Below are 22,599 nucleotides of genomic sequence, written 5' to 3'. Positions count from 1 at the left end.
ACAATCCCCTGATATGAAGAGCTGTATCCCCACACATCTGCTAATTATACACACCATCTCCAAAGTTGCTGTACCTCAAACTGGACATCTAGGAACCACAGCCTTTTGCTTACTATATATATATATATATATATATATATATATATATATATATATATATATATATATATATATATATATATATATATATATATATATATATATATATATATATATATATATATATATATATATACCTATATATATAAACATATACATACACCTATATACGTGTGTGTGTGTATATATATATATATATATATATATATATATATATATTTAGACATGAAGAGGGCTTGTGCAATCTAACAGATTGGGAGAGCTTTTGCAAGGAAGAGTGGGCAAATATTGCCAAATCAAGATGTACCATGCTGATAGACTCCTACCCCAGAAGTCTGAATGCTGTAATTAAATCAAAAGGTGCTTCAACAAAGTATTAGTGCACACTTATGCAACCAGCTTATTGTACGTTTATTTTTTTATATTTTCCCCTAACAAATTTGCTTGCTTTTCAATTGAATTGTTCAGGTTATAGGTCATATTAAAGGTGGGAAAACTGGGTATTATAATTGTACCTCTTATGACTCTAGTAAGTCTTGCTGGAGTTGGAGCAATAGAAATGCTCAGTTACTCAAATATTCACAAAAGTTACAGTAAGGTAGTTCACATTTTAAGGTCTCACTATTTTCCTCCCTGATTATGCCTTTGCTGTTGACCCAGTTTTTCACATTCTTTGCTCTTCTAAACACGAAAAAGGACCCAGGTGCAAGTTTTTTCTAGCTGTTTGTTCTTGGAAATGATGATTCAGTTGTCTGTAATTACTTTGAGAATTTCTTTGTATTCAGTGGTAAATGTTAAAACCATGATCCTTTTTTTTGTCAGTATATCTGTGTCGAAACTCCCTAGTAGTCCTGCCTGGGGGCTGATGCAGACTTGGGTCATTTTATTGCTACAGAATTCTAACTGGCTCCAGGATGTTGTGAAATATTTTTTTTCCCATGGCCCCTAACAAGAAAGTTCCTTTGCAAGTTCATTAGATTGGTGGAAGAATCTTTTAATTCTTTTGAAACTCTAGCAACCCACATTCCCTGGGATTTCACAACATTCTTTTTTGTGATTTGAGGGTGAATGCTGCTATTGTCTAGCAGCACGTTTACTTGAGTGGGTCTGCTAAGTAGATTGTTAGTTAGGGTACCCTTCTCCGGATCTTTAGTTATGGTGAGGTCTAACTGCTGATTTGCTGTAATCACACATGAATTTTAGAATGTTAGTGGATTTATTAATGAAGTAAAAAAAAAATCTCTTACTGTGAATTCTTCTCCTTCCCATATGATATTGTCATCTATAAAGTGTAGGTAAAATTTGATGGAATCCACATACTTACTTTGGAACACTGTCCCCTCCTCCTATTTCCCAAGTGTTACACTTGCTAAGCTGGGCACCATGACAGCACCTATGGTTATGACAGTTATCTGTCTATAGAACTTTCCATAGAACTTGAAATAGTTGTTACTAAAGAAGATTTCCAAAAGGTTGTGTAGGATCCAGGCAGGGCTGACCTGTCTTTCAGATATGGTTCAATGAAGGCCTGTATGCAGTACTGATGTGGAAACACAGTATACAATGCTTCCATGTCTATAGTTACCAAGACAGTGCTATCACTGATGGGAATGCATTTAATCTTTTTGAGGAAATCCAAAGTGTATACCTACAAAGGATTTCTTTCTTTCTGCAAGTGGTATCTGAACTTCAAGGAATATTGAGATGGGTTATGTTATCGACCCACCACTGACCACACTAGGTCTATGTGAGGGATCATCTAAATTATGTGGCTTTGGGATTGTACAGAAGCTGGGGATCTTTGGGTGGGTTATGGTAAAAAATTCAAACAACCTTAATAGGTCATCCTTATGCATCCTTCCAAGTTCTTCATAGATATTACTGTAAGCCATTTTCACTGTGCCTAGGTCCTTTTTGTTGCCATAATGCTTTTTATTGTGGAGCATACTTTTGATTTTCTTAACATAACTGACAGTATCAGTGACCATAATTCCCAACCCTTATCAGCCTTCATGACTCTTCTAGTCTTGTCACTGCTTAGGTTCCTTATAGTCTTGATCTCTTCTTTGAATAAATTGTAAAATTTATTTTTGGAAAGTTTACTTAGGACCTTCCTGATGTCTGCTTCACACTTGCTCCTGAAAGCTATGAGTGTGGGGTGGACCAAGGCGCAAACGTTGCTAGGTACTTTCCATGAGGACAATTACCTCTAGTGCCTTTTTGTTTATATCATACTCATACAACCAAGTCTGCCAGTTGGTTAGCATATGGTTTCTTCTTGCCTGCTACCTCATATTTTTTTCCAATGTTCTGCTAACTTCTGAAGCTTTTCAACAGTGGTGATGGCTCTTTTTTCAACAGTTGACCTCAGTGACACTTACTGCATACTGTGTACATCCACCAAAGCTTTAATAAATGCATGGGGGCTAGAGCTGGTATTCAAAGGAACATTACTCACAGGCACATGCTGCAAATGTGGTCCACTCGACTTATTATGTTTATATGTCTACTCAAATGTACAGGTTGCATATACATGATAACAGTTCACAATTAACAAAAATATGTAAGATTTCTATCCATAGTTTTTCATTTCTTACAAAGGATCTATCTTAACACACAAACTCAAAACAGAAAATGTTTTTTTCTATAAGGCTTAGTCTTGGGACCAATATTTTTTCTCTCTGTGCATAAATAATACCATCCTTAATATAGCTAGAAATCTGGCTACTCCATTTGCAGATAGCAAAATTCACCACTGATCAGGCAAAATCATACTGACAGTCCAAAAAGAACTCCAGAATGACTTTAACAGCCTCTGGGAAATTACTAATATACTGTAAGGATGTAAGAAAATATCTGTCTTGTCATTTGGCACATCTCCACAGATAAATACTGGTCCTTCACTGCTGACAGCAGACACTACATCTTTCACTCTTTCCCAGGTTCAGCAGTACAAACAAAGTAAGTATGGGTGTACGCAACCCTTTCACAGCAAGTTAAAGAGTTGTAAAGCACCTTAGCTATTGCTACAAGACACCACCCTCTTACAATTTGATGCCTAAGCCTCTTAATACCCTATCTTGAGTTTGATTTCCTCTTTTTTCACCTTTAAATTTCACATACAATACCAAACTGCTTCAAAAGAGCAGCAAAATGTTTAATTTTTATTTCTCCATTGGACCACTTTAATTTTTATTTCTCCATTGGACCACTTTAATTTTTATTTCTCCATTGGACCACTTTAAAAAGTGGTCTCACCTTTTGAAAGGCTAATTAGGTAACTATAACGGCAGCAGAAAATTTACCTTGGCTTCACTGAACTCCAGACTTCTTTATCTTAAATACAGCCCAGCAGTGACCTTCAAATTACCTATTAAAATACCCAGGGTCAAGCAACTCTGAAACATTTGCGGTACGTGCTCAGTCTGGAAACTGCTACCTTACATTAGCCATGCAACATGTTTTTGGGAGATTGGAGAAAACCAAAGTATCCACAAAAAAAAAACAGACAAACATGGGGACAGCATGGAAAACTCCAGACAACTAACTGAGGTCAAGACAAACACAGATTCTGAAACAGTGAGATCTTACTACTAAATAACTGTTGTAATTGTGGGGAAATCTTTAAGGTGTTCACTACAAGTGAGAAGGGGAAATCTTTAAGGTGTTCACTACAAGTGAGAAGCTTCTGAAACAAATGAAAAAGAGTAAGTAAAATAGGGCAAGATAGGGCAAGGACATTCAGGAAGTGGGGTTTAGATCTGGTGTTGAACAGTACAAGAGTCATATTCACTCTGGAAGTGAGAGTAGTGAACCCAAATATCTGGCCTTACTGCAAGTAACGCAAAGACAGAAGAAAAGCAAGAGAAAAACAAAAAAGCATCTCACGACATAGCTTTCAGACTCTTATTTCTGGAATAAGAGGCAAATCCAAAAACAATCAGGAACCTTTTAAAAATATTAGAACAATTAACCTGAGAAGCTGACAGAGTGGCACCATGTGCATTTGCCAAACTAAAAAAGATTCTATAACTCCAATTATTACAAGGGTAATGTAATCCACCATCTTTTCTCCAACAATCGCCAGTAGTTTTAGGAAGAATTAAAACTGACAGTAAACTTTTGAGTAAAAAAAAAAAAATCCAGAGACACTTCAGAGGTATGCAGATTTAATGAGTGACTGATGGGCAAGTAACTGGGTTGTAACAAAAAACAAAAAATACAAGATGCTGCAGTATGCAATAAAACCCGAAGTAGTAAAAGGATGGACAAATACAACACTAGTGTCAATCTCCCGTAAAACAATAAGAACAAATACTTTAATTAATTAGGCCACGTCAACGCCATTAAAATTTTACTGTACAACATTTCTCGTTAAACCGCATATCAGACATATTCAACGTTTTCTTACTAGTTCCCGCTTTCTGAAATGAGGGTTTGGTGGTTTACCTATTACGGCTTTATCTTTCCAAAATACAATGCTACTATGAAAAATATTCCCATAAAAAATACTACTACAATCACAAGTGAAGCTACCTACCAACTGTTACGCTTTTAAGACGCGCCATTCGTGACGTCTTAAGCTAGACTTCCGCGTTTGCTGGTCGTTCTGTAGGTGGAATCGACAGATACGTGGCAGGTGAGCGTAGTTTAGGGGGCTGATTGTTAACATTTTAACAGTTGTAATTGTTTGCAGTAATTGTTATTTGGAAGCATCGGGGAATTAAGGAGTTGTCTCTTAAAAGAGCATTCCGTGTCAATGTTAGTAAATGTGCCCCTTTATCAAACATGCCCAATTAGCTCCCGTTGAACGCCCTTTATTTTGTATTTCAGTGACAGTATGTAAGGATTCTTGATCAACACCTATTGTATGTGTACCAAAATCTGATCAGAACACCTAAGCCTTTATTCAGTTAAGTATGTGTCATAAGTGGCGAAATATATGACACAGGCTCCAACATGAAATAAGTACAAAACACAGTGAAATGAACACTGTTAATTGCATTACAATGTCTTTCGAATGCCTCCATTAAAATAACACATAACCGTGTATAACGCGTCTTATTCATTAAGTATACCGTTAAAAATACGAAATCGGGGCTGTATCTTATAATGTGTGACAAGTGCCGTACCACTTAAGTGTACCTTATAACGAGGAACGTATGTCATTTGGGGTCGTCAAAAGTTTGTTTCTCGAAGTTCCACATTGAAGGGGTATGTCACACATCCAGTGTTAGCAGTTTTTAGTGAATATCCATTGTAAATAGAAATAAAATATATCAATTCATTGAAAGATCTTGTAAGTACAACAAGCATATTTTAACCATCCTATGTCCTTCCTAGTTAGTAAGCTGTTAGTTTGTGTTCCTCGTTTTGGAGATGGAAGGTTGAAAGCTATTGTAACCACTGAGAGGCATACCAGTGTGTAGCTAGTTACTTACCTTACCTACAATGATTCAATTAAAAACGGTCAGCATCATGAATAGTAACTGATCTTTATTTGTTTTACCGTTCATAAAGCGGCGATTTACTCCATATGTAAGCACTTGTATTGGCTAGTAGTTCATAGTTAGTTAATTTTAATAATGAAAAGATTCAGACGCTGTGAAAGAAGTTATGAATTTTAAACTTTATACAGGGTGTTATACATTTTGATGTAAAGCTTGAAAGAGTAAATTATAAAAGAGGTTCACAAATGCACTGTTAATGATGTGCAGACAGCACTATCCTAACTCAACTTGTGAAATGTTTAACCTGTGGAATACCAATTAATACTGTAAACTGCCATTGCACTAACTTCTTGGACACTGGTCAGTGATAAACTCAGTGGGTACATATATCCAGAAACACTTGTCTTTTTTTCTGCTGTCATTTACAAGCATGAGGAAATCTGCTAATCAAGCACCCTAAAGCCATGTCATTATTAAATAACTGGTCCCAAAACAGTACTGTAACTGGTAATGTCCTCATCTTTCTTTTACTGTAGTCATACTAAGTATCTTTCTATTGTTCTTCATTAATTGCAGTCCTACAAAGTATCTTTTCATTGAGCACATTTATACATTTAAATTCCTTCTGGTTTAGACTACTCTTCTATCAAAGTCATGGAATGTACCTCACAAGACATCTGCAGCAGCTGGAAAGGCCACAGAAGTACCTTCCAAAGAGGATTACTGTCCTCAAACAAATGCCCTACACTGACCACCTCAAAACCTACTCCATAGCATATTGCCTACTCCGAGGTGATCTCTGTCTAACATATAAAGCTATGTCAAACCCAGAGCTGTTGGACATGCTACACCTAAAGAAATCCCAATCCCTCCGAGCTACATGCTCTAGGCACCTAAACCTTGTCACCACAATAAACAGAACACGCTGGAGGGATACATTCCTGTCCCAGAGACTTCCTATACTCTGGAACAAGCTACCCATCTATGTCAAGCAAAGTTCTTCATCAGCACTCTTCATGAAAAATCTTGATGAGTGGATGGGAAATGGTAAATGCACCCCGGGCATCACTTCTGTGTCTCTGCTGGACAGTGGCACAGGAAAATAACTTTCTTGGGTGGCGTAAGCTAAGGAACCTTGCTGGCTAGGCTTACGTAGACCCTTGGGCCGATAGCCTAGTACCTACCTATGGACCTATAATCTTGTTACCTTCTAACTTTTTATTTAGAATGTGTGCTCCTGTAATATTTGATCACTCCTTTAAGAATAAATATGCAAAATTTATTTATATCTGCAGTTTTTTGTTGTAACCTATAACCACACTGTATAAGCATGTTTGAATTTAAACCTGCTTATATTGCCCGTTAAATTTAAGTAGTACACTAATTAACACTACCTGACTTGTGTTCAGTTTGTCAGGTATGATTGATTTTTGTGAGTTTTGTATTTGTTTGAAAATGTAACTCTTTAATGCCTTAAACTGTTTTGAATTTGTACCCCAGTCCTGAATAATTGCTGAAAAGAGTCCTTGAACCAATCATCAAATGAATGAATAAATAAAAAAATGTATGTTTTATGATATCTGTCTTGATATGGTTGTAATATAATGTGAGCAAATTACTGTAAGTGGTAATATTACTGCTTTGACAACAAACTGGCAGAATAGGATCTGCCTTCCAATCATGGGATTTATTTTTTGGCTAAAAGTTCTTTTGCCTCACAGTGCGTTCTGTCTTTCTACAAATGCCATTTTTTTCTTCCATTTATATCATATTGTTCTGTCTATTCACTTAGAATGGTGAGTACCTTGGAGTGCTGATTTATGTTCTTCGCCTAGTTTTTAAAGAAGCTTATTTGGTTCCTTTTTTTTACCTACAGAGAGTGATTAAATTCATTGCTTTTGTGAGACTGAAAATGCCTTCATTTACACTATCCCCCTGTGATCACTACCACTTATAAGTTAGATGCACAAAGGCATCCTGAGCTAATCATTCAGTTTGGATAACATGGCTGTCTTGTGTATGCCAAATAAACCTGTAACCCTGGAAATTCCGCTGTCAGATGGTTCCAGTGGGACAGGAGGAAAGCAGGGTCCTAGTCACCTTGTAATTCCTAAACATCATGGACAGTAAATGTAAGAGCCATAGAGACATTTTCGTAAAGAAAATGGATGCACTGTTTCAAGCAAATCCAATACTGTGAAGTTGACTAGCATGTAAGTTTAGTGATTATTTTGTTGGGAGGACTGTACACCATGTGATTAGGAAAAGCAAAATTTAGATACAGTTCTCCTTTAACATCTCTATCAGCATGTCATTTAATGGTGTGCCTCTCTTCTTACCTGTCTTTAAGAATTATTTATTTACATCTGTGATGCCCCATCTCTGGCCCAGTAATCAAGGAGCTTCAATCCTCACCACTAGTACCAGTGTGGGACGTACATTGGGAGGATGACAGGCACACGTACAGTATTTCCAGATGCAGCTCACTGCATCAAGTGCAGTTTCCCTTACACACAGAGACCACAGTCAGTCCAGGGCTGGTTTCTCCCTCTTTCTCTGAATCCCCAATAAGTCTTCCCACTGGCACAGTTATAGAGTTGAGATCTCAGGTGAGTGGCCAAGCCAAGACCTCCAACAATCTCTCTGTCCAACCAGTGCTTCGTGTTCCTTCCCAAGTAGTTGACACACACACCTGGGAAAGGATGTCACAGGTTTACTAGCTATGCCCCCTTCTGCCCAGACTATAAGGTCATTATTGCTGCCACCAGCCACCTCTTTATCAGCTACTTTAAGGCCCTTAAAAAAGGGTGTCTAATTTTACTCTGTAATGTTACTATCACTACAAATAGTAGTTTGACCAAGAGCAAGGCTATTAGGAGTGACCTACACAGTGTCACCAAATAACTGTGCAAGTACTGTCCAAGCCTAAATATGTCTAGACAGACCAGCTACAATGAAAGGTTTAAATATATTTAATAATAAAAGAAGACAATACTAAATATACAATCTGATGTTGTAAATCTTTGTTTATTCATTACAGATAGGACCTCGGTTCCGTCCTCGGAACCGATACAGCCGTTTCCCAGCTCGCGCAAGCCAAAAACTCTCAGCTAAGAACCTACCCACAATGCTCCCTCTCCTAGTTACTCCAGATCTCGTTTGCCATGTTCCTAGTCAGACGTGTTAGCCATCTTTCTCAAAGCTAAGTAGACAATTGTTAATTTTATGACTGTTTTTCTTCAAAAATACTACATTTTTAGTCAAGTTAGCCTTTTTCTCACTGTTGCCTATAACCTAAGCCTATTTCCTACCCTTTTCCTTGGTAATTTAATTTTTTACCTTTTTTGGTACTGTCCCTCTCTCCTGTCTTTGACAGGTCTTCCCTTTTTACTAGGGGTATTCTTTAAAATAACATTGCTGGTATTTTCTCCCTTATTTTTTCTACAAGATAGCATTGTTACTTTACCATGTCAGACAAAGCTAAGTTGGGATTTAAACAGTGTGACAAGTGTGGACGTAAGATGCCTAACTCAGATACACATGTCTACTGTTTGGGCGTGGATCATATTAAAGCTGACTGTGACATTTGTGCTAGTCTTAGTAATCGGACACTAGCAGAAAGTAGGAATAAACTTATTTTAAAAGGTTTACCTTTCTCTCGGAGGCTCTGTCTGGGTCGGAGGTCTCACCCCCTCCTTAGACCAAAATACATAAGGAAAACGGAGTCAACTCGGTTCTTGCATCTCCGTCAGCACCCTCAGCGCAGACATCTTCGGCACCAGGCTCTGTGTCCTCTTCCCTCAGTGCCGACCATGATAGTCACTCCTATTTTGGTCCCAACCACGGCGCCACTGACTTGAGTGCCATCCTTGGTTCCCACATCGGCTCTGATGACTGTACATGCCTCGGCACCATCCCTGACCACAGTGCCGACAGTTTCTTCGGCTCCATGGGCTCCGATGACTGTAAATGCCTTGGTACCATCCCCGGCTATAGTGTCGAAGTTTCTTCAGCTCCATCGACTCCAAAACTCGAATACCTGCCAAGGACAAGATATTCTCCAACTTATGACCCTTTTTTTGGGGCAAAGGTTTAGCCCCTTTGTAGAAAGACCTGAGTCCCCTTCAGCAGCCTCCTTTAGATCCACTAGGAGTTTTTCTGAACTAGACCTAGTGTGAGTTGTGGACCAACTTCTGGCAGCTAGGGGAGTGCCCATTCCAGCTAAACCTTCCATCCCTCTTGGCTCGGAATCTTTTACCACATCTTCCCCTGTTTATTCTGATCTCAGTACCGATGTCCGCTTTAGTGCTTACTGTCTCAGCTCTGAAGCATTGTTTCCCCTGTCGGCACGGACCACCCTTGCTGCATGCTTTCTTGGGGCGGTGCTTGGACCGTCCGTACCTTGGTACCTAATCCGGTGCCTATTTTCTCGCTTGCACCATCTATGTCCACAGTTCCGATGGCTTCCATTTCTCTTGAAACCCCTGAACTGGAGGTGGTCTCTTCGGGGTGGGGTGTGACCCTGGTTCCGAGGTTGCCCCTCCAGGTTTCGGGCTCCCATCTCGAGTGGGCCTGCTGTACAGGTGATGGAAAGGGTCCTTCATTCCGAAGGCTTACAGTCAGCACCAATGACATCAGTATCAGAAAGCTGCCCTAGCATGCACCTCTCCCAATCTGCTATATCAGGTCCCCAGGCACAGGAGTCAGAAGAACCCCCTTTGAAGGGAACCCCTTCTCCGGAGTCCTCCTCAGAAGATCCCACTGGAGAGCCACCCCAGAAGAAATGGTGCAAGAGGAAGCACCTTGATTCCCCGGAGGAATCTTATCACAGAAGACACTGATTGTGATGAGGGGGAAGGGTCCCCACATTCTCCCCCAGATGCCGTTTCATTCGGAGACATTCTCGAAATCCTCAAACAGCGGGGGGGGGATGGAAGTCCTCTAACCCTTCTACTAAGGAATCGGTGATCCTGCAGGCCTTCCGTGCCCGGCCATCTACTTCCTTGGTGACCCCACCAGCAGATGACCTTGTTAAACTAATTGTGCGGCATGCCTGGAAGGCCCTGCACAATGCAGAACATGTCCACAGAGGCCAACATTTTATCTCCACCTGAAGACCAGCCCTACTGGTCCAAGCAGTTGACAGTTGATTCTATGGTCGTGGCGGCAGCCACCAAGAGGGAACTGGCAGAAGATAGTTCCACTGTCCATCAGCCAAACAGGGAGTCCTGGACCATAGACAGACTAGGGAAGTGGACCTATGCTTCAGCGACCTTCGCCATACAGTCTCTGAAGTATCTGCCACACTTTACTCTCCTGCAAAGAGACCTAATTTCTGAAATGTCTTCCTATTTGGTGGGGGTACTGCCTGATGAGGTGCGTGACACTGTCGCCTGACAGCTAGCTACCCTTGAATCCATCTTGAACTCCTCAATGCGTTTGATATCTCACACCCCAAGGGGGCAGCTCGAGCTGCCGCATCTGTTGCTGTCATGAGACGTAATGCTTGGATGCGGTTGTGTGACTTTGCAGACCCCTTTAAATCTTCCTTCGTCAATGCACCTGTCGATGAATCTGTACTTTTTGGACCCAAGGTACGAGACACACTTGCACGTAGTGAGAAAGATTGAAAGACCTTGTCTGCTGTGGGCATACGCTTTTCCAACCCCCAGAGGTCCTACTCCATTAACCAGAAGGGAGGAAAGATGTGGTTAAAAAAATCCCAAGGATCCTTTCGTGACACTCGTGTGAACAATCTCCCCCCCGTGGTGGGGGGGGGGGCAACTCGTGTGGAAAATGCCCATTTCAGGAGAGAGGGGATCCACATAACCAGGGCGCCAGAGATTCTTTCTCCAGTAGACCCTACCAGCACTCCTGAGCAGTGGCCCGATTGCTTTCTTCTGGAAGCAGTTGGGTGGTCGTTTTTCTCTGCATCTACCAGCCTGGCATCTTAGTACTACCGATGTTTGGGTGCAGAGAATAATATCCAAAGGCTACCAAATACCATTCGATTTAACTCCCAGACCTGTCAAACGAATCCCTGATATACCACCCAATCAGAGGGAAATGGCAGCCTTAGAAATAGAAAAGCTGCTAAGAAAAAGTCATCCAACCAGTCCCACAAGACCAGACAGGATCCAAGTTTTACTCGAAGTTCTTTTTAGTGCCAAAAAAGACAGGGGACTGGAGACCAATCCTGGATCTCAGCTTACTGAACACGTTTATCAAACCTCAGAAATTCCAGATGGTCACAGTACAGTGCATTCTTCCCTTCCTAGGGAGGGACAATTGGATGTGCTCTATAGACCTCCAGGCTATGTACTACCACATAAAGATGGATCACTGCTCCCGGAGGTTTCTTCACTTCCAGCTGGGAGCCAATGACTACCAGTTCAGGGCACTGCCATTCGGTCTCTCGACAACTCCCCAAGTGTTCACCAAATAGCTCCACTTCGACTACAAGGATTCCAGGTGTTTCCCTATCTAAACAGCTGGCTTCTTACCGCTCCGACCAGGAATCTCCTAGTCCGCAGCCTCTCTTATACTCAAGATCTCACTCTCCGCTTGGGGATTACAATCAACAAAGACAAATCTCAGATGTCCCCAACGAAGACACTAGAATTTATTGGAGCAGTATTCGACACAACATCCTGTCAAGCCCCCCCCCCCCCCCCACAGGCTTTTGAAAATAAGACCCCAAATCCAAGACCTTCTTCCTCACACATATGTACCAGCACATCTTGTACTGCAACTCTTGGGCTCCATGGCAGCTGCCATTACATTAGTACTACTGGTGAGACTGCACATGAGAATCCTGCAGTGGCTCCTTTCCGCACAATAGTGTTGTTAACCCACCCTCTCAACCACATGATACACCTTACAAACTGTTGCAAGGAAGAAATGCTATGGTGGATGAAGCCACAAAAGAATCTTTGGTGTCGACCATTCTGTCTTCCCCAACCCACGGCCATGGTGACCATGGACGCTTCACTGTTAGGGTGAGGGGGACATTTCCAGAGAAAGACTGTCCTTGACCCCCATCGAGGCCAACTTGCACATAAATGTCCTGGAACTGAGGGCAGTTCTTAGCATTGCAGGCGTTCCATGCATCCCTACCCTCGGGGACCATTGCAATTCAATCAGAGAACATGTCCTTCGTCTAGTATAACAACAAGCAAGGTGGAACCAAATCTTAGCTCCTGTGTCAGGAAACCATGAGGATTTGGCACTGGGCGATAGCTTCCAATTGCTTTCTTATAGCATCGTACATTCCTGGGAGTTCCAACTGTATTGTGGACAGTCTGAGCAGGAACATCCTGATGCCTCATGAGTGGTCCCTCAACCCTGTAATAGCAGGTCGGATTTTCCAACATTGGGGCAAGCCTTGCTGCGACCTGTTTGTTTCCCCTGTAAATTACAAATGCAGAAGCTATTTTGCCTTGATCCCCCCCCCCTCAGGGGGGAACCACCGAGGGACGCTGTAACGCACAATTGGCCCCTGGGTCTTCTGTATGCCTTTTCCATGTTTCCCCTCATTCTAGCATTTCTCCAGAAAGCTCAGAGGTTGAAAAGCAAAGTGATCCTCATTGCTCCCAACTGGCCACGTCAAGTCTGTTTTCCGTTTCTATGGCCTCATCTGATTCACAGCCTGTGGATCCTGGTTCATTCCCAGGACCTGTTATCTCATCCTTGGGGACTAATTCATCCGAATCTGCACAGTCTCAAGCTCACAGCTTGGTTCTTCCACTTCCAGTGATTGCCAGGCTGCCTGACATCCCATCTCCTGGTCGTGAAATTCTTTTGGCCTCACACAAACCTTCCCACTAGAAAGGTTTATTCTAGTAAATGGACTAGGTTCTCTATTTGGGCCAAAGACCAGAGCTTAGACCCGTTGTCTTTGCCTATTCAAAAGATCCTACAATACCTGACTATGCATGCAGGAGCCTCAGCTTCAGCGATCACTGTACATTTACCAGCTATCGCCAATTTTCATAAGGTCTTGAAATTCTTCAGTTATGTCACATTGCCTATCCAAGACCTTTTTGAAGGGAGTATTACATGTTAAACCTCCGGTCAAGCCTCCCTGGGACTTGACTCTGGTGCTTCAGTCTCTCACAGGTTCTCCCTTCGAGCCCTTTGATTCATGTGATTTGAAATTTTTGTCATGGAAAACCATACTTCTAGTAGCACTCGCCTCAGCGAGAAGAGTATCTGAGCTGCAGGCCGTGAGTGTCAGAGTCCTTACTTGATCTTCCAAATGGATAGGGTGTCCCTTCGTACTGACCTTTCTTTCTTGCCCAAGGTCATTTCTGCCTTTTCCATTAACCAATCTATTGACCTGCCAGTTTTCTTCCCAAGGCATTCTAATAGAGGGGAGTACCTTTTGCACACCCTTGATGTAGTTATATGGACAGGACTAAATCTTTCAGGAAAACAGACCAGTTATTTATGGCCTTTGCAGGACCAGATTGGGTAAACCTACTTCCAAAGTGACTTTATCTTCTTGGCTTAGAAATGTCATTACCTTTATCTACCAACAGAATAAACTATCCTTACCTCCCAGAATAAAGGCTCATTCTACCAGATCTATGGCTACTTCTGTAGCTTTTCATTCCAGAGCCTCTATGGATGATGTATGCGCAGCAGCCACTTGGGCGAGACCTCTTACCTTTATATCTCATTACAAGTTGGATTTGGCCTCCAGGGAACAAGCATCTTTTGGTTCTATGGTGCTCAGGAATATCCTTCCTTAGGGGGCCACTCAAGTCTCAAGTAGCTGGGGACTCTGTCCTATCTGTAATGAATGAACAAAGATTTACAGCATCGGATAAAGAAGTTATGTCTTACCATAACGTTCCATGTGTGTTGTAGATCTTTGTTCATTCATTACTTCCCGCTCTCCTTCCCTCTGCCTGGACTGCTGGTGGACTTTAGGAACTCCTGGTTAGGGTATTTGCTCAGACAGAGCCTCCTACTATTTTTTCTATTATTACATCTTTTATCTAGGGTGGGCAAACTCGATCTGGAGTAACTAGGAGAGGGACATTGTGGGTAAGTTTTTGGCTTGCGAGAGCTGGGAAATGGCCATATCGGTTCCGAGGATAGAACCGAGGCCCTATCTGTAATGAATGAACAAAGATCTACAATACAGATGGAATGTTATGGTAAGACATAACTTCTTTTTTACAGTAACATCAGAGTTCAGAATCATAGGAAATATTTAAAAGAGCATTGCAGGACAGTCTCAAATAAACATCTAAGCTTTGCTATATTCCTGACTGTATCTAAGAGAATTACTGTACTCTAACAAGTTCAGAGCAAGCAAGGTAGATGTGGTGAGTGGATCTTGATGTTGTCAGGTCAGTCGAAATACAAAATACTCAGTGTCTCTCAGAGAGTTCTTAAATGAATATCTCAAATATTACTGCTGGGATAGCTTGCAGAATGACATAATTTCTTGTCAGCTGACTCTATCCCAGGTGAAAACCTCCACTAATGCAGCTGGTAGCATTTAGCATCTACCTGCGAAAATACATAGACCTCAGATCTTTGGCAAATGGTGGAAGTCATAAAACACTAAACCATTTCCAAGGCAATACCGAAAGCCTGTAGTTCCAGACATTGTGTCTATCACTGCACTGAAACTGAAAGATAACATCCTTGTATTGTGTGGCCATAAAGTAATTTAATTTCATCTGTTTTTTTGAAGTTAACCTCTTCTGTTCCAATTTCTATTGTTAAAATATATACTTCCTAAACAGTTAACAATAGTGCAGGTACATTTCTGTTCTAATCCAGTAGGGCATGCTGTGGTTACATCTTTAAACAGCATTTTGTAAAATACCTCTTCAGCACAAGTCTGTAGAAACCATATTATATGACATACAGTTATAATACATTTGTAACACAAGCATATGAATCATGTTGATATTGACAAATGAAATATAATTATTTACAAAGTTCCAGGTAGCTGGGCTGGCAGTATCTACTTTTGTGACAATATCTAATGTGATGGAGGTTGTATTGGGTAAACCTCATTTACCCATATGTTCTGTGAGTCTGATTGGGCAAACCTCATTTACCCATATGTTCTGTGGAGAAAACAGTTGTACAAGATTTAGTAACAGAAAATCAAGAGTATAAATACAATTCTCAGAAAGACAGAATGAACAAAAGCAAGTAGATAGTTACATGTGCCTGCTATAATTAAGATAAAGTTAGGGGTTGCACAGTAGTGTGATGTTGCCTCATGGTTCTTAAGTACTGTTCTATAGAGTCTACTTGTCCACCTTTTTTTTCCTTATGTGTTTTCTCCAGCTGCTGCTGTTTCCTACAGCATCCCAAAGTTGTTCCATAGGTGAATTGGCTAGCCTTCAAATTGTCAGCAGTCTTGCATGCCATTTGCAATTGTGTTTATGGGTGCAGTCTGAGATAGACTAGATGCCTTCCTAGGATTTTCTCTGCATCATACCCATTGAGTGCCATGTGTGGTACAGCCCTGAACTGGATTAAGTGGGTAATTGTAGAATGGCTAAGAAGAAATATAAGTGATGTTTATCCAGTGCCAGCTTTTCTTTGAGTACCAGTGCATCACCTTTGAGGTATGAGCTAAACAAAGACAAGAACAGCAATTTAGTATCATATTGTTGTATGAACACACACACACACACACACACACACACACACACACACACACACACACACTTATATCAATATCCTGAATTTGTGTGTGTTTATAGGTAGGTTCCTGTGTTTTGCCAAACACGTTTCTGATTGACAAATGCAGGGGTTGAGGCACTTGGCGCAAGAATAAGTAACTCTCTCTCTGTGTGAGTGTGTGTGTGTGTGTGTGTACCTCCCAACCGTGCCGAATTACTCAGTTTTTACCGAGTTTTGGGGTCCAAATAATGGGGTGCCATGATTCCCGAGTGGCACCCCTTAATTTCTGAATTTTTTCCAGGCTTTTTATTTTATTTTTTTGTTTTGATTTTTGAGCTGACGTCATTACGTGCGTGATGACATCCGCTCCGTGAAAAGGCCTCCCAGCCTGTCGGAATTGAGCTCAAGGCTCACATGCATGCATTTCCAGCAGCATACACGCATTTTTCCAGCAGCATTAACACAGAGCTGTTATCTTTGGTAGCAGGGTTAACAGAATGGCTCCAGTAACCCCTATTTTTCTGTCGAGGAATGGCTCCAGTCGATTGGAGCATAAGTAATTGAGGTATCCATTACAGAACCATCTGCAAATTGAATTATCTGGTATGTATTAGTACTTGTGGAATTATTGGCATTTGTTTCTGTTATCCATTTGAACAGAATTATATGGTATGCATAGTGGGAATGTAATATCTGTTACAGAAACGGTGTGTATATCTGTGAATTGAATTATCTTCTGGTATACGTGTGGAATTATTTATCCATTTGAAGAGGTGTGTGTGTGTGTGTGTGTGTGTGTGTGTGTGTGTGTGTGTGTGTGTGTGTATGTAGAATTATCTGGTATGCATAGCAGGAACATAATATCTGTTACAGAAACAGTGTGTTTATCTGTGAATTAAATTATCTGGTATGTATTAGTACTTGTGGAATTATCAGCATTTGTTTCTGTTATTCAACAGAAATATCTGGTATGCATAACGGGAATGTAATATCTGTTACAAAAATGGTGTGTATATCTGCAAATTGAATTATCTTCTGGTATGCATATGGAATTATTTATCCATTTAAACAGATGTGTATGGAATTGAATTATCTTCTGGTATGCATGTGGAATTATTTATCCTTTTGAACAGGTGTGTGTATGTGTAGACTTTTATAATGGAAATGTTCTGAATTGGGAAGTTTTGTCATTAGTGGTTTTGTGCATTTTGTTTCATTGCCTACTGGAAAATGTTCAAACAATAAATTTAAAATGCCCTCTAACTCTAACACGTGTGCTGTATTGTACAAGGAATAATAATAAATTCAGGAAGGTGTATAAAAGAACAGCTGTATGTTTCTTGTGCAAGGGGCCTATGCTATGATTTGAAAACAGCCCAAAGGTAATCTTTATCCACCACTGGCCAGATGCATTTTCTTTGGATGTGGTGTGGGTTTCAATGCTGTTTCAATGAATGTGAGTTTCAAGGGCGGAGAAGTTGTAATGCTAAGTCTATTTTCATTGTGAGACAGTATTGCATTGTTTAACAGATGTCTGTTGGTGTTTGTGCATTGTGCTAGAAAATGTAAAAATAAAATCCAAATAATCATTGTAGAAGTAAAGCACTATGCATATTAGTGTTTTATGGTAAATGGGATGAAATAGCCAGGTAATGGGAGATTGGAATGGCTGCAGGGAGACTCTGGTGCTGTATTTTGGTTGTCTGTTCTTCACTTTCTTTTTGAAAGTTGGTATCCCACAATTCCATTTGAGTGGGTGGGGGTTACATAATTCTCTGTGCAAATTTTATATTAATCAGCATACAGATTTGTACCTATTTTTCATAGGCCTTGTCCAGATTTTTAATGTTTTCAGGTTGAGAGGTATGGCTTTGGTCGATTGGCATGTGTTCGAAAGGCAGTTTTCAAGTGAGCAGAATGCCAAACCAAAGTACAATCAACTACACTACAGCAGATGGGTAGTGTAGTTCTTGTATTTGAGTTCGGCATTGTGCAGGGAGATCGTGGTTCAGTGAGGAACAGGGAATTAGCCCATTTCCTCACTAGTGCAGTCTTGGGGTTGGTATATTTAATTTGCAGGGGGTTTGGGGGTGCAGACACATACAAGACAATCACATGTCTTCATGACTGCCTGTTGTAACCTTAGTAACATTCCCGTTTAACTTGCTATACTACAACCTAACTATAATGTAGTGAAGTGCAGTCTTGGAGTTGATATGTTTAAGTAGGGGGTGTGGGGGGTGCAGGGGGGCTTTCCCCCCTGCTTATATTTGGTGGAATGTAATCTGGTTTGTGTTCTCTATAGTCGGTGTATGTATCCTATGTGTTTTCAATCTTTTGGAATTCAGGATTTTGAGTTTTCAGTATTTTGGGCTTCCAGATTATGACGTTTTCTGAAATTCAGGATTGTGATATTTCAGGATTCTGAAGTGAAACTATATATATATATATATATATATATATATATATATATATATAATGTATATACATACACGGGGAAAAACTGCAACAAGATTTGGCTTATTATAGTGTTGTTTTACTTTTGCTTTACAGTCTAGTTGACATTCCTTGATCATTTTCTTCATTTGCAATGAATAGTTAATTGGACACAGACTTTTAGATTTGTTGAGCCAATACCACTCAATTGTCCAGAATTTTGCAGAATGTCCAGGTGTTTCCCCTTGTTTGTGGTCTGTTCCTCATACACCTCATGGATTTCTAGCAAAACATTGAGGATCAAAGTCACTAAATGACAGATATTTGAGTTTCATATTTCATATCATTTAGAGCATGGCTAATGCTAAGCTTATTCTTCTGTCAGCTTTCTAAGTTTATAAGAGCAGTATTAGAAATCTGTCCCTGCTTTTGGACCTCCGTCCCCCATTATTCTTGGCTTTGTCCAGAATTCTTGTGCTAAGAGAGTGAAGTATGGATGTTCCCGAAAACAGCCCAGAATTACTGGATGCACAGGAAGGGATGTACAGGAAGGGGAATAAGCAATAGAAGACAATGTCTTTATCTTGCAGACAGCAATTATTTTATTTATTTTGAGTGTGTAGAGCACTGATTCCAATGGACCTATTTCAGTCTCTACCCACAGAAACACAGTAGATACATGACATTATATACAGAGTAATTGACAAGATACATTATATAAATATATATTTTTTATAAAGGGAAAGGTAACGTTGGCGTGAAGAAATAAAGGCAAATAGATAAATGACATTATATGTAGGGTAACTTGACAGTACTCAATGCATACAGAGTAGAAATCAAAGTTGGTACACTGAAAGTATCACAATCAACATCAAAAGTAGAGTTGGAGCAAGGTATGTAGAGGGAAGAAGGGAATGAAGAGGTTAAGCTGTATGACTAGGGAGATAGCAGTTGCATTTTACTAGTCTTGAAATGTGGTTTAATTTCTCATTGGAAAATGGGGTAAGAGGAATGATCTTTTAAGAAGAGAAGTAAAAGATTCCCTAGTTTGGGACCAAGGTCTGAGAAGGCATGGTCTGTGCAGTGAATCCTATTTTGAGTGGAATGGAGGTGGGACATGAGTGGTTAAGATTTGTAAGGTTGTATGTTGGTGCATCTCCAAGTACTCTGGAGACTAATGTGGGGGAGGTGTCATTCTGGATACGTTTAAATAGTTGAGAGGCAAGAAGGAGGTCAGCACTTTGATTGTCAGGTAATCATTTATCTTTTTCAGCGGTTTTGCAGTGGTGGTCATTTCTTGGGGAGAGTGATGGCATCTGAGATGGGACTGAATGGTGGATACATTTCTTTGTAAAGCTGTAGTAATTGGAGGGAGATAATATTCTAGCTGAGCTCATAAGATGCCTTTACCTTTGGCATTTCTACAGGTTTGGATAGAAAGGGGGAGATCCTATTAGCCCAGAATAAGATAGTTGATTTGTGTGTGCGTTTAGTCCAGATGAAGTTGGAAATTTAGGAAGGGGTCCAACCAGATCCCTAGATATTTGAATACAATTCCATTTTCAGTAATGTTATTAAGATGATCGTAGGTTTTTAGAGGCCTGAAGGTAGACGAGAGCTTTTGCCTAGTGCTAAAAAACATTGCTTTTGTTTTAGAGGAGTTTAGCAGTAATTGTTATACTTTGTATAATTTATATGCATTTTTGTATGAATTGTTATATTTCCTTTTGCACTGAGTGTGCAATTATACAGATTTCAAAACTATGAGGGCACAAACCAGAAGCAGGTAGTTCAGAGAAGACTACAAGAGCCTGCCTTGATCGGTTTCAAAGAAAGAACATAGAAAGAAGACATAATGTTTGTGAGTTACTTAAGTATTTCTTTTAAGTCCAAGTGGCTACCATCTTTTAGAAAATGTAGGAGAAGAGGAAGCCACAATCTGTAAAGAAATGGTATATTGCTCTGGGGGGTGTACAAGGAAGCATTAGTTCACTGAAAAGATTCTGAATGAATAAATCTGCCTACGTGAAGGAGTATCATAGTTAAAACCTTTAAATGAATTTAATAATGCTTACAGCTGATGTGTGATTCTAATGAGTGGTGAAATGAAGTTGTTGGTTAATTAGGATCTTAGCTTATGCAATAGGTGAGGAAATTAAAATAAACTAGGTGGGTCAAGGAGTGCGTAACTGCTATGAAAGTTTATTTGTGTGAAACAAAACATGGAGGCCTTACTAATTACTAGACTTGACATTATATAATACAAGTATGAAAACGTCTAAGGCAGCAGCAGGGGGTAGGCAACCGGTATAAGAGGTAGGTACTGGTGGAATGACTTAATGGCAGTAATGACTTTATGGCGGTATGCAGTTGTACTAAAAGTGTAAGATGTATGTTAAAACTCATGGAAAAAAGTCCTGCGACATGCAGAGATTCAGATAATGATACTGGGATCAAGCAATACATAACATCAGGATGATGACCATCCAAAAAGAAGACAATGTTCCAAAGTCAGAGAGAAAGCAATTGAAGGCATGTGAAGAATGGGATCCTGATTACTAAGTGGGAAATGGAATGAAAAAATAAATTGCATGTAAATATCTGTTTTCTTACTTTCTTGCTTTGAGCAGAGTGAAAGTGAAATGCATGTTCTTTGAGAATATATCAGCCGTTTCTTTAGTTTTTCTACATCTGCGATACTTCAGGTGCAGCTAACATTGGGTAAGACAGTGATTTGGGTCATAGCCTGCTATAGATCCCCAACCATGTCCCAAGACTCGCACTCCACATTCCTAAGCACCCTGGAGAATATTAGGGTCCAACCTAACACTGTCATACTAGCGACTTCATCTACCCCTCCATTAACTGGGAAAACTACTCATGTACCAATACACTTGCCCAATGTTTACTGGAATTCATTAATTCCAGTGGCCTGGACCAGCTCGTTCTTACCCCTACTAGAGGTAGCAACATCCTTGACCTGGTCATTACTAACATGGGCGACCGTTGCTTTACACCAATAGTCAACTCCTCCCTGGTTAGATCTGACCACAAACTAATTACCTTGGAAATACACCCCCTCCCCCCCCACAAAGGTAACCACCATGAAAAACTTCTCCAAAGTTAACTTTGGGCTCCTAAAAACAGAAGTGGCTAACTTCACGGCACCCATGCAAATGGAGAATAGTTGCAAGACTGCCAAATCATACACCAATGCACTGTATGAACATGTACACAAATGCATAGATCTCACCATACCCAATAGAACCAAGACGCTTTCGTTCAAAAAAAGGAAGCCAATCTGGTGGCCGCCTGCCATAAACAAACTCTTCAATAGAAGGAGGAAACTGATGCAGAATAAGGTGAAGTTCCAAGACTGGAAAAACTCCCTTATCAGCCTCAACAAAAAGTTGAGATCCCTTATCAAATCCTGTAAAGCTAGCTATGAAAACAGGATTGCAGCAGATAGTAAAAGCAACCGCAAGGCCTTCTATAGTTATGTAAAGAATCTCCACGGCAATACCCAGATTTGCTCTGAGCTACTGCACAATGGTACCTTTTATACCAAGCCAATAGATATTGCCAGTATACTGGCTGACAGATTCAGTGCCAATGTTACCCCTCCCCCCAAAGGACCAATCACAATACCAGTAGATTGCTAGGCACCCAGTATTACTAATGCACAGGTTAAAACAGCACTGACCAACGCCAAGAATACAGCTTCTATGGGACCTGACAATATCCCTGGTAGTATTCTACATGAACTACAGAGTGAACTGGCACCTCACCTGTGTGCTTTATTCAACCACAGCTTCACCTCAGGCTTTGTCCCCACCGAGTGGTGCACTGCTACAGTCATCCCTCTTCACAAAGGAGGAGCGATTTACAGACCCTGGGAACTATCGCCCCATTAGCCTGATGAGTCTGATATGCAAAGCTATGGAACGCATAGTCA

At 40.5% G+C, this 22,599-nt stretch overlaps 1 protein-coding gene across 2 annotated transcripts in view; it reads left to right on the top strand.

Moving 5' to 3' along the window:
* The first annotated feature begins 4,652 nt into the window (after nucleotides 1-4,652).
* Nucleotides 4,653-22,599, top strand: part of DPM3 (dolichyl-phosphate mannosyltransferase subunit 3, regulatory) — a 65,950-nt gene continuing 48,003 nt past the window's right edge. Inside the window, exon 1 of one of the 2 annotated variants that reach the window (XM_044080143.1) lies at nucleotides 4,653-4,738. The gene's annotated coding sequence lies outside the window, so the exon portion shown is untranslated. Of the gene's footprint in view, nucleotides 4,739-20,401; nucleotides 20,506-22,599 lie in introns of those variants that run through there. The other variant, XM_044080144.1, reaches the window with a different exon arrangement.

Source organism: Protopterus annectens, chromosome 8.part0, assembly GCF_019279795.1.
Source record: "Protopterus annectens isolate FY-2018-M chromosome 8.part0, PAN1.0, whole genome shotgun sequence".
NCBI classification, from domain to species: domain Eukaryota; kingdom Metazoa; phylum Chordata; order Ceratodontiformes; family Protopteridae; genus Protopterus; species Protopterus annectens.
The sequence above is the reverse complement of the archived record's forward strand: the minus strand, read 5'-3'. Positions and strand labels throughout refer to the sequence as shown.